Source organism: Tachypleus tridentatus, chromosome 3 (genome assembly GCF_004210375.1).
Source record: "Tachypleus tridentatus isolate NWPU-2018 chromosome 3, ASM421037v1, whole genome shotgun sequence".
NCBI classification, from domain to species: Eukaryota; Metazoa; Arthropoda; class Merostomata; order Xiphosura; family Limulidae; genus Tachypleus; species Tachypleus tridentatus.
This window is the reverse complement of record NC_134827.1, coordinates 73,378,095-73,392,026: the sequence shown is the minus strand read 5'-3', so window position 1 is coordinate 73,392,026 and position 13,932 is coordinate 73,378,095. Positions and strand designations below refer to the sequence as shown.

At 33.4% G+C, this 13,932-nt stretch overlaps 1 pseudogene across 1 annotated transcript in view; it reads right to left on the bottom strand.

Annotated features, from left to right (window-relative positions):
- Positions 1–13,932, bottom strand: part of LOC143247172 (sodium-dependent dopamine transporter-like) — a 94,981-nt pseudogene that overhangs the window by 31,262 nt on the left and 49,787 nt on the right. The window contains exons 6-9 of the transcript XR_013026419.1: positions 11,580–11,718; positions 8,023–8,157; positions 6,733–6,836; positions 1,696–1,933 (exon numbers count right to left, since the gene is read on the bottom strand). The product of XR_013026419.1 is annotated as a sodium-dependent dopamine transporter-like (transcript). The remainder of the gene's footprint in view (positions 1–1,695; positions 1,934–6,732; positions 6,837–8,022; positions 8,158–11,579; positions 11,719–13,932) is intronic.

The following is a 13,932-nucleotide window of genomic DNA, read 5'->3' as shown; positions in this document are numbered from 1 at the left end:
ACATTCTTATCAACCACATTCCTACAGATTCAGTGTTCTAACACAACGGATAATCCAGTAAGCCATTTCGCTGTAAGAACAGAGTGATAACTAAGTATATCCTTGTCAATAATTACCTATAGAGTAATAGTAATAATACAAAAAGGAGTTTCATTTTTCGATTCATAGAATAGTTAGAGTAATGTGCTAGACGATATTATAAACAACTATTTTACGAAACAGTTAAAAGAACAGCTAAACGAATATTGTAATTTATTGCTTTACAAGTTCACCAGATAAAAAGCTTTAAATTATGCAATGTTGCATAACAATCTAAAGCTCAGCGAGGTGTGAAAGGTTTTGTTTGTTTAGAATTAAGCACAATGCTACATAATTAACAATATGTGCTCTCTCCGGCTCGGGTATCGAAACCCGGTTTCTCGAGTTGTCAGGCTAAGAATGACACTTGAGTGAGGATTATTTCTGATAATCTAGAAACGTTTAATAACTCAAAAGAATAAACTAGACACAAGAGTAGTGTTTTAAAAAATAATGATTGGATTTTACTGTGTAATATGACAGTCTAACAACTAAGAAACATCTGAGAAAAACGTTACTTTTGTCGATAAAAAATGTTAGAAGTCATGGAGAATTTCATCTAAGAAAACAGTAGTATTGCTTGTTTGTAACTTCGCGCAAAGCTACACGGTAGCCATCTGCGCTAGCCGTCCCTAATTTAATAGTGTAAAACTAGAAGGAAGGCAGTTAGTCATCACCACCCACTGCCAATTCTTGGACTACTCTTTTACTAACGAATAGTTGGATTGACCGTCACATTATAACGCCCCACGGGTGAGAGGGTGAGTGTATTTGTTGCGACAGAAATTCGAATTTGCGACCCTCAGATTACAAGTCGAGTGCCTTAATCACCTGGCCATGCCAGGCTGAAAACAGTAGTAGGTAACTACGTGAAGCATCAGTCTAACAAACGTTTAACTTGAGAGAACATTGTATATAACACTAATAGGTGAGTGGCTATTTCACAGTTTAATTGTGTTGTATAACATTTTGAAAGCAGCCCAGCATCGCCAGGTGGATAAGACACTTGACACGTAATCTGTGGGCCACGGGTTTTAATCCCCGACATACCAAACTTTCTCGCCGTTTCAGCTGTGGAGCGTTATACTGTTACGTTCAATTTCACTATTCTTTGGTAAAATAGTAGCATAGGAGCTGGCGGTGAATGGTGATGACTAGCTGCCTTTCATCTAATTTTCTACGGCTTGCATAGATCGCTCTCGAGTTGCTTTGCGTGAAACTGAAAACAGCAAATGAAAGTTGAGAGCTGAGTGAGTCTTTTCTTCGAATAAATATATAATTTGTGTGTTTATAATTTTTTTTGGTGTGTGTTACCTTCATCTGAGAAAATATGCAATTAACTCTTTAATATAACAATTAACAATCTTTTTCTCCGAGTGATAGTTTTGTCTGAGAACATAAATTGATTTACTGTGTTGTATAACAAAGTAACAGTTAAAATAAAAGTGCTTAATTGTGAATTTTAATTTTCACAAACAGCTACAGTTTTCAAGTAAAATGGTTGTTGACAATGTTAACCGCAACTCAACTTCAAAATTTGTAGCACAGAAGATGCTCAGTCGCCCAACCTTATCATACTGAACCTCGTATATAACTAGGTTAATTAGCTTTACTTACGGCACTATCCAGTCCCAATGTAAGCAACATGAAAAAGAAAAGTACAGCCCAAAAAGGTGCACCAGGTAGCGTGGCAATCGCTTCCGGATAAACCTGAAACACCAGTCCGTGACCTTCTGATGCTACTTTGTTTATAGGGACTCCTTGCTTTTCAGCCATATAGCCAAGATAAACGAAAATAACAAATCCACTGTAGAAGCTTGTGAAACTATTCGTCACCGTTGTTAGCAGGCAATCCCTGTGAAGAAAACATGGTAATTTAAATCAATAAAATGTCTTTTTTTTAGTCAGGAACAAAGCAAAACAATGGGTTATCTGTGCTGTTCCAACTTGGATAGGAAACCCGATTTCCAGACTTATCACTGTATCAGTGATGGTGGAGGGTATTAATAGATTACCATAACTTCTAGACTTTTCGCTTTGTCACTGGTAGGAAAGGGATATTGTTTGGTTTGAATTTCGCTCAAAGCTACTCGAGGGAAGCCAACTAGTCATCAGTACCCACCGCCAACTAGTGAGCTACATTTTTTTTACCAGTGAATAGTGGGATTGGCCGTCACAGTATAATGCCTCAACGACTGAAAGAGCATGTTTGTATGACAGGGATTCGAGCCCGCGACCCTCATACTGCGAACCGAGCGCCCTAACCATCTGGCCATGCCAGATTAACAATCTCAGCGCCTGAGGTCATAAGGTATTGAGTAAGACTTGAATAATGCCGTGTCTGAAAGGATGCTGTATGCTGGAATTTATACTATACTATTATATTCTCGAAGTTTAGATGTATACTCATAAAATCTTTAGATAACTAGGATTCTCATAGACAGATTTTATCTCAATACTTAGTTTTCAACCTAATTAGAGTGTATCTTTTTTGTCTACATCCAGAGGTAAGTAATGATTTTTAGAAAGTAAAATTTAAGCTATTATGCTATGTTGAATACCTTGCTTATTTAATTAAAATTCATTGTATGATAGCTTAACTCATTAGTAAAGGAAAGAGAACACTGAAAGTTTTATTAATTAGTGTTAAGATGCTTGGTCAATAATTTTTTCTTAAAAAATTATTGTCTTCAAACTTTCTCGAACTTTAATGAAAGCGATGAGTAATGTTCATCCTAGGTGTCACATTTTTCTGGTTCACGAAAGTTATGAGATCCGGCGCTAGATATTTAATCTTTATCATCTTGAGCCAACATTCCAAACAGCTTCAGCTGTGTGTTCGTGGTTAACTACCCTCGGAACCGAGTCACCCTTACAGGAGTAAGCCAGTAAATCTAATATCTCGCACTTTCAAGCTCTTCCATTTAGAATCGAAATCCAATAACACAAAGTGGAGAGGAAACCATTCACGCTTGAACCTCTCGTAATACAAACAATCAACGTTGAAATCGGAATATTTCCTAATAGTTTTGTTTCTTCTAATGGAGCAAAATGTCTCTTTGAAATTCGTAAGAGAATAATTGAAAGAACTTCAAAAACCGACTATTACAAACTTTATAACCAACTCCCAACGGAATAATTTTATTATTATGACCTCTTAACTTGAAAGTGATTTAACATCTGCTTTAAACAAATGTAATATATTAAAGAAAAAAAGACACTATTTGTGTAAATAAAACAGCAAATTGTTTATATATGAAACAAACACATTTTTATAAAACAAACATGTTAATTTGAATAAGACAAAAATATTTTTTATGTAAAAGAAGAACAAAATTTTATTTATAAAAACTAAATATATACAATGTTTATATAAACAAAAATACACAATAATTATATCAATAAAACAAACACAATTTTTATAACAACAAAACAAACGCAGTATTTATATAATTAAAATAAACACAAAGTTTACATAAACAAAGCAAATACAATGTTTATAAAATTAAAACAAACGCAGTGTTGATATAATTAAAATAAACAGAAAGTTTACATAAACAAAGCAAATACAATGTTTATAAAATTAAAACAAACGCAGTGTTGATATAATTAAAATAAACAGAAAGTTTACATAAACAAAGCAAATACAATGTTTATAAAATTTAAACAAACGCAGTGTTGATATAATTAAAATAAACAGAAAGTTTACATAAACAAAGCAAATACAATGTTTATAAAATTAAAACAAACGCAGTGTTGATATAATTAAAATAAACAGAAAGTTTACATAAACAAAGCAAATACAATGTTTATAAAATTTAAACAAACACAGTGTTTATATACGAAAAAACACAATGTTTATATAAACAAAACAAATATAATGTTTATAAAATTTATAAAAACGCAGGGTTTATATAATAAAAATAAACACAATGTTTATATAAACAATTCAAATACAATGCTTATGTATTTAAAACAACTGTAATATTTATATAACTAAAACAAGTACAGTTTTTATATAATTAATACAAATACAGTGAATATATGAATAAAACAAAGTGTTAAGGTAATTGAAACAAACAAAATGTTCATATAAAAACACAAAGAATATATAAACGTAGTAGACATTTTGTTTGTATCACAAACGTCTCTCAACCCAAATCACATGAATTGCACACCAGTAACCAAACTCAGGTGCAAAATTAGTTATGCGTCATAAACATTGTTATAAAACTGTTATCAGTTGTCAGATTAGTTATGTGTTGTAACAACTGTTATAAAATCTATCGTTGGTCTTTAATAACAGTTTTCGTATTAGTTATGTGTCATAATCACTGTTACAAAATCTATTGTTTGTTTTTAATAACAGTTCTCATATTAGACATGTGTAATAATCACTCTTATAAAATCTGTCGTTGGTCTATAATGACAGTTATAATATTAGTTATGTGTTATAATCACTGTTATAAAATCTGTCGTTAGTCTTAAATAATAGTGGTCATATTAATCATGTGTCATAATCACTTATAAAATCAATCGTTAGTCTTATGTAACAGTTGAAATATATGTCATATGTCATAACCACTGTTATAAAATCTATCGTTGGTCTTAAATAACAGTGTTCATAATAGACGTGTATCGTAATCACTGTTATTAAATCTTTCGTTGGTCTGTAATAATATTTTCATATTAGTTATGTGTGATAATTACTGTTATAAAATCTATCGCTAGTCTTTAATAATAACTGCCATATTAGTCAAGTGTCATAAAATCTGTTATGAAATATATCGTTGGTCTTTAATGATAGTCGTCATATTAGTCATGCGTCATAATCACAGTTATAAAATCAATAGTTGGTCTTTAATAACAGTTATCATAGTAGTTATGTGTCATAATCATTGATACAAAATCTGTTGTCATGTTAGTCATGTGTCATAATCACTGTTGTAAAATCTATCGTTGTTCTTTAATAATATCTATCTGGGTGTTTGGGTATATATATTTTGTATACCCATGAGAGTCAGGTACACCAGACCTCTTCCTCCCTTCCATTACATTGTTGAAATGGACTGATTAATATGTAATAATATCAACTTTAAACTGGTCCTTTTCAGGGCAATGTCCATTTATATTGTTCATTTTTTAATAAGTCTAGAACGTAGGTGGCCTGTTTTATTTTGGCTCTATTTTATTATTACTATTATTATTATTTTAAATGATTTTGTCTTAGTGATCTAATGTATAGATTTAACGGGGAGAGGTGTTTAGGTCTCTCTTCATCACATATGCAATACCTGTCTAGTTCGCATAACAACTCATTTTTCGCCAATTTTTATCAAAATATTTTATTGTACTATGTAGAAGTCTATCTGGTATTGTTTGTGTATTTGATTAATTATGTATGAACTTTGAGAAAGTGGTTTTAGGTACTCTGTATGCTGATGTAACTAGTGTATTCTGTAATGCTTGGAGTAGGGTTTGAATTTGTTTTACACTTACATTGATCCATGCAGGAGCTGCATAGTCTATTACAGGTCTAATGTATGTCTTGTATATTTTAATGATGTTTACTGGTGTTGTTCCGTGGTTTTACCAGTTAGACTCTAGCATAGTTTATTCTTCGCCAAATTTTAGTTTTATGTTATTTACATGTTTTATCCATGTAAGTTTAGAAACATGTGTTAGTCCTAAATATTTTGCAGATGTAGCAGTTTGGAGAAGCTTTCCGTTCATGTAGATCTGAGGTTGAACTTTCTGATGTTTCGTTGATTTTAAAAATATTACTAATTGTGTCTTCGCTGTGTTTATTTTAATTCTATATTTTTCACAATATTCACATAATCTATTTAGTTGTGGTTGTAAGTTAGTGGCTGTTATTTCTGGTGTAGGGGCACTTTTCCAGATTGCTACATCATCAGCAAACTGAGACGCATATCCATGGTTTGGGTCTTTGAATGACATATTATTTACATATATGATGAAGAGAATAGGGCTAACAACCCCTCCTTGAGGAACTCCAGCTTCTGGAGTGAAAAACTCCAAGAAAGTTCCCTCTACATTTACTCTACATTTTCTGTTTTCCAAAAAGTTGGATAACCAGGTTCTTTAATTAAAGTTGTCATTTTAGTTAAGTTTTGAATTTCGCGCAAAGCTAATCGAGGGCTATTTGCGATAACCGTCACTAATTTCGCAGTGTAAGACTAGAGGGAAGGTAACTTGTTATCACCACCCATCACCAACCTTTGGACAACACTTTTACCAACGTATAGTGGGATTGACCGTCACATTATAATGCCCCTCCGGCTGAAAGGGCGATCATATTTGGTGTGACGGGGATTCGAATCCGCGACCCTCTGATTACGAGTCGAGTGCCTCAACCACCTGGGCATGCCGGGCCCATAATCACTGTTATAAAATCTATCTACGTGATTTTTAATAATAATTGTCATAATAGTTATGGGTCATAATAACTTATTAAATCTATCGTTGGTCTTTAATAGTAATTGTTATATTAATTGTGTGTCGTAATCAGTGTTATAGAATCTATCGTCGGTCTTTGTATTTTAATATAAAAGCATAGTACAGTTGGACTTAACATTTCTAAAAAATATCATGTGTGGCCGTATTAGCTCAAACTTCACATTTGAATCTTACCTGTAACAGTTGTTGTGAAACTTGTTGTACGAAGCGTAGGTAAGGTGGACTCCGAAACCCACCCCAACAGAAAAGAACACCTGTACAGCTGCGTCTATCCACACCTAGGGATATCACCATATATGTTATATTATCATACTCCTTAAATTAGAAAATACATTACTTAACTATGCAACCTGTATTACACAACCAGACTCCAAGTATATAATACTGTAATGGAGCACGAAGTGCAAAACGTAACGTTACCCAACTATAAGCACAAGTATATAATACTGTAAAAAAACCAAAGTCCAAAACGTAATGTTGCGTAATCATAAGCATAAGTAAATAATGCTCAATTATAAAACAAAGTGCAAGACGAAATGTTACACTGCTTTAAGCACAATTAAATGATACTGTAATAGAAAACAAAGTGCAAAATGTAATGTTACATCACCATAAGCACTAGTAAATAATACAATAATAGAAAATAAAGTGTGAAACGTAATGTTGCATAACCATAAGCACAAGTAAATAATGCTCAATCAGAAAACAAAATGCAAAAATTAATGTTACATAAACATAAGCACAAGTAAATAATAGTGTTATAGAAAACGAGGTGCAAAAAGTAACGTTATATAACCAGAAGGACAAGTAAATAATACTGTAATGGAGAGAAAAGTGCAAGACGTAATGTTACACAACCATAAGCATAAGTAAATAATACTCAATCAGAGAACAAAGTGCAAAACGTAACGTTACATAATCATAGGCACAAGTATATAATACTTTAATGGAGCACAACTTGGAAAATAACATGTGATACAGGAAGAGGTACAAATCTATTAACACTGTACTACAGGAGCACAGTAACATAATACTGTAATATACTACAAGATTAGTTTATTTAAGTCATGTGTAGTTTGCAACTACAAGATGCAAAATGTGATAATAATGTGTTACAGATTTGTTTGTTTGTTTGTTTTTTTTAGAGCTGAGCCACATTAAGCTGTTTTTTTTTCACAGCAGGGAGTAGACCCCAATTTTAGCGTTGTAAGTCCACAAACTTACCACTGTCCCTGTTTTACAGAACAAGGTTCAAAGGCTAACATTATATTGTAGTAATTAGGCTTACAAGTTAATTAAAAGATATTATTAACTTGGTGATGAAGTTAATCGTACTGTGTTAAAAGCTAGATAACAATTACAACACCAGTAATAAAATAGCCGTGCGAAAGCCACACTGTGTGTTTTCGCCATAAAATAATAATATTTTGAGCTATTAAAGCGTGAATAGTTAAAAGTGATGACCTGCGGCTCGAGTAGTTTATGGATATCAGGACGTAAATAATACTTGATTCCATTTACAGCACCTGGAAGAACAACACCACGTAACAACAGAATTGTAAGGATGACGTAAGGAGCTGTCGCTGTAACCCAAACAACCTGGAATATAAATAAAATATAGATTGCTTCAGTTTATAAAACAGGTTCGAGTAACGTAAAGAATAACATTAAATATGTGAATATGATTTATCTGTTTTTTAACTAAACGTTTCGGTTGTTTAATGTAGTGTGGCATCTGATACTATTCTATGGTATAGCGATACATATGTATTTTTTACTGACACTATTCTTCCGCTAATGTATAGAGTGTAATGTGTAACAGCCATCCTGCTATATATGACATAGCAGTATTCTTATAGTGTTACTTTTAGTTAGTAAAATCTTTATAATCTGTAAGCTGTTTTCATTTTTTAGTGTCTTTTATCATGTGTTACTTTTTATTTACTGCTCAACAAATTAAAGGAACAAGTACATATTTCAGGATATTTTTGTCATAACTAAATTTATGTATAAAAAACATCCGTTCGTCTACAAGTGTATTTTTAAGCTTTCGAGTGAAGTTTGAAGCAGCTCAAACGAAACTCACCTTACTCAAGGAGAATACAACTCAAGCTACCCTATATAAGGCTGTTACGTGAAACTATGCATCCCTCATTAATTCTCGAAACAAACACCAACATAGATCTTTTGCGGCTCGTTTTGTCAGTGTCTACCTTCATCTTTTGTACTCAAGCAGTCAGGCGCCATCTGACAGAAAACAAGGTGGCCAGGGCAGTCCAAAAGGAGGGTGGCACCGAGCGTCAATGTGTCACCAAGCGTCATCAATCGACTTTGGCGACGTTACCAGGAGACGAACACCTATGGCAGGAGACCAGGTCAAGGCCGTTATCGCTGCACATAATAATGTGATGCTTATCTCTTATCTCTGATGTCTTTTAATGTAGTGTCGTTTCTAATATTATTTCTGTCCTGTCATGGAATGCACTGTTCTTGCTAACACTTTCACCCGTATTTTTGTTACGTGTGATGACACTTGTAACGTTTTCCCTAAGTTATACTTGCATATACGGTTAGACCTGTGTTTCAGAGTGTAACAGCCAGCGAGGACCGCTCGCTACATCGTGACTACCGCTCAGCAGGATAGGTTAGCTACGGTTCGGTCAATGCGAAATGACCTTCAGCATTCCACTGTAACTTGGGTGTCGACCCAAACAGTTCGCAATCGTCCGCACGAAAGACGCCTTAGGCCCAGACGGCCTGCAAGAGGAGTTATTCTGACACCGCTACACCGTGCAGCGAGGTTGGAGTTTGCAGCTCAGCACCTGGACTGGGAACTTCGTCAATGGGCCAGAGAGCAGGTTCATTGTGTCTGGCAACGATGGACGTGCAAGATGGTAGAGACGCCGAGGAGAGCGATTTCCTACCTGTAACATTGTGCAACTCGACGCTTATGGAGAAAGTTCTGTAATGGTCTGAACAGACACGTGCTTGGGTGGCCGCACGTACATACTCATATTCGACAGAGGAGCTCTGAACGTACAACGATATAGAGACAAAATTCTGGAACCCATTGTGAGGCCTTTTGCCGATGCTGTCGGCGATGGGTTCATTCTCATGCAGGTTAACGCGCGAGCCACCGTCGCCAGACTGTGTATGGACTTCCTTAACGAGGAAGGAATAGAGATTTTTGAGTGGCCCGCCAGATCTCAATCTGATTGAACATTGTTGGGATATGTTGTCGAGGTATGTTAGTGAACGCCAGCACCCTCCTTAGAATGTACAGGAACTCCGACAAACCATTGTCGACAAGTGGGCTGCCATACCCCAAGACAACATCAATAGACTGATTCGAAGTGTGCCAAATCGGTGTCAGGAGTGTGTCACAGACAGTGGAGGTCACACCAGATATTGGATATTTCAAACATTTCTTGAATAAACTCACTCAAACTGTTTAAAGTATTGTTTCATATGGGATATCAGTTTTGGTGATATTGGTCATTTTTAAGAATCTTATTTCTCCATGTTTTACCGTTTATCACACATTGAAAATGGATACAGATGAAAGTGAAATGAGGCAAATTACCCAAAAAAGTAAAAATATTATCACATTTGGAACACTGAGATAAATTATATAAGAACACGTACTTGTTTCTTTAATTTTTTGAGCATTTTAGTTTCATATGGTGTTCCTACTAATCCTTTCACCCATGTCAATTGTACGTCAAGTGTGACTTTTGTTATAAATATTTATAATGACACCTCTACGTGTTACTTTCATCTATAAAGTGTCCTTATGTTGTCAGACTCTCATTATTTTCTACAGTGTTTTTTAATGTTGTTTTCTAGTGCTATTGTTTCATATAGTGGTTTTACCAATATTTTCTTAGTGATTTTGTTACGTATGACGACACTTTTAACGTTTTTCCTATGTTATCCTTGCATATACGGTCTGTGTTTTAGGGTGTAACATTAGTGTTAAAATTGTTTCAGTTTCATTTCTGTTACAGTACTACTTTATTGTTTTCTTGTGTTATGATCGCATGTTATGTCACAGCTAATGTTATTTTTGTGTTATACTTGTTTATACCACTTGTTCTCACCTTTTTTAACTTATAATACCACTATAAATTTCTTATCTCCAATGTATTTGTGTGTAGTGTCGTTTCTAATATTAATTTTGTCCTGTCATGAAATGCACTGTTCTTGCCAATCCTTTCCTTGTCTGCAACATCACGTTTAATGTATTTAATGTAGCTCTTAACTTATTTTTGTGAACTGTATTCTTTCTAATAATATCCCCATCTTGGCTTTATACATTGTTATTTCTAAGGCATACCTTGTATAATTCAGTGTAAAGAATTTGTGCTAAAAACAGCATAACTTGAGTTATATGGTATAGAAATTCAATGTAGACTATGACAGATATTAAACACGGTTTAACAAAATAAACGACAATAGTTTTAATTGATGTACAATCTTTGTGTAGTATTTTTTATAGAAATATTTACACGCGATAGAATAAGGAAATTCGGGTATTTCATAACAAAAGTTAAGACGTCAAACACTATATAGAAACCATATTTTAAAAAATACCTTAGATAAAGAAACATGCTTGTCTCGGAACTTGTCATAGGAAGGTGTTGTTACGTTTAAATAAACAACGTGTCAGTTATTCTAGTTCGCACAAGTTTGTGGTTGATAAATACATGTGTGTTGTTGTGAAATGGCACAAAGTCTAAGTTAATTTCATTTCATCTGTTTTACAGTTTTGTATCTATTTTGATTTCTAGTGTTTAATAATCTGTCTTATAGTTCTGTTCAGAGTTATCGGTGTCTAATGCTGTTCTGGTCTTATCTCTGAATACAATGTCATCGTCTAATAATTGTTGATGGTGTAGTGCCCTCTACTTACTTTTTAAATTTGAAATACCAGTTTGTAAATTTAGTTTCGTGGCAATAATCACTGAATTTTTTGATGTCAGGTTGAAATATTTTTATCTTACCAGATGGAGCCACCATACCTTTCCAGACGACTTCACTCCTTTGAACAATGACAGATAAAGAGTGGTAAACACTAAGACAACACATATTAGCAATTGCCACCTGGGGGCACCCAAATCGTCGATCCCGGTGCTGAGATGTATTTCTAAAACTTCTCGTCTTAAGAAGTTAGAAAGAAAGAAATCAAGTAAGTACAGCATCGATTAGTACTCTTTTCAGCTCATGTCCTACTCTCATACGAGCAACTATATAGTTCACAAACTTTTGTAACAAAACTTACATTGAGACAAACACAGTAACACTATTTGACAAAAAAAGGCGTTTGAGTTCTGAATAATTTTGCACTATTCAAACTAAATGACACTTTCTGAAAACTTTTATAAACTAGAAAATTATACACACACCATAAATACATAAAACAAATTAACCAAAAATTAAGGACCTTAGTGAGGAAAAAGTTACTTAATAAGTTCACTTATATCTTTTTTAATGTGTATAATCGAGCTGCAATATCACACGTTTAACCGAACATGGGCATGTTCATGAAATATATATTATTGTTATTATTCACTATGTTTCGCAGTATACATAGCTAAAATCTGGTTCAAATACATAGTACAATTATTCAGGTAAATAAACTTAGGAAAGTAATGGAAATAACAAGATAATCTAAGGACCCTGTACGCAATCATCATGAAAGTTTCTGAAAAAAAGTAGACAATAAATCTTATACTAAAGACATTTTTCATCTGGTATTCGTTTCCCAAATTTCACCCATTTTGAATTTATGATAAATACTGTCACGTGGTATAAATCAGAATCGATTTTCTTGCCCCTTCACAGTTTACGATACCAGTGATAAAAACAGAACAAAAGTACCCAATAGTAGAAATAAACAAGCGAGCCGAATACTATGGAAAACTAAATTAAATCAAACTCTCTTGTGGTAAACTGCTTTCATTGGAGACCCTAATGCTAAAATGTTTCATTTTGTCTGTCTCGGTATTAAATAACAGTGAAACATTGTCATTATCTAGTTTTATTTGAATTTACTTACTGGTAATCAGCACTTAAACTGGTTATATATCTAACATCATATTTAGGGATTATCCTGTATTCAGATTGTATTCATGTACGATTGTTTAGGGATTATCCTGTATTTGGATTGTATTCATGTATGATGTTCTGATCGCTTTTTCGATAATTCTCAAGTACACAAGTTTTAAAGGTTAAGAAAGTTTAAACTTTCTGGAACTTATAATTTCATAATCTACACGAATGCTTATGTGTCCATATTAAAATACATGGTAAGTTTATTTAATACTGTGACAATATTCTACTTCTATTGTCATGTCACAATTATAGTGGTGATAAGAGTAAAATATGAAATATAGTCTTAAAAAGCCAACCTTATGAGTCATTAACACAAACAGGAACACATACAATCTTCACATTTTCTTTATGAATTAATAAAAATTCACCTTAATATTTATGTTAAGAAAATCGGCCAGCTTTAAGAATGTATAAATATTACATGAAAAAATGATGTCGGACATCTGTTAAATGGATAAATTTCGTCCTTAGCAATAGCGCCCTCTAGAGATTGAATTATTTACTATTCACATATATATTCTAAAGATTTAACAACTGTCTTCCTCAGACAGTAGAAATTGCAAGCTATATAGTGAAGTCTCATTTCATATGTGAATAAATATGTTTTTGAATATTGTGACCTTTGGGTTTGCAGAAATGTCCAAAAGCACCCTATTAAATTTCTTTAAATTAGTTTTATTTTATTAGGTAAACTCCTAGAAAAGGAAAGACTCTTTTCTTGATGACGAGAAACCCATTTGAAAGAACAATGTATCTCAGAACGGCTGGCGTGGGTATTAACACTCTTATTGATAAAGAGAGTACAACGATTCAACCATCCTATGTGACCTTCAGGTTGTCAAAGAGAGTTTGTAAGCGAGCGTTGCCTAACACATCTTAGGGACGATAGTATAAACTGGTACGGGATTGTAGAGTGTGTTGCAGTTAGATGTTAGGTTATTAATTAGTATAGGTATAAAGATGTTCCTTTATATTGGTATAACTTTGGTTTTAACTACTGTATAAGTAGGGCATTTTTTGATGTCGTGGTTGTTTATATTTCTTTACCTACTTATATTTGTGGATGTGTTCTACGGTTATGTTGTGTTTATTTCACTTGCAATGTTCAAAAACGTGTGAAGGTGTTTTTTTAGTGTCCTTCGAATCTAGCTTCCATTTTTATGCTTCTTTCTCTAATATAGAAGTCTTGTTGCATTGCATTTTATAAATTATGTGCGTGTTGTGTTTGTCAGTCTAGTTTTTACATAGTATGGACTTTAG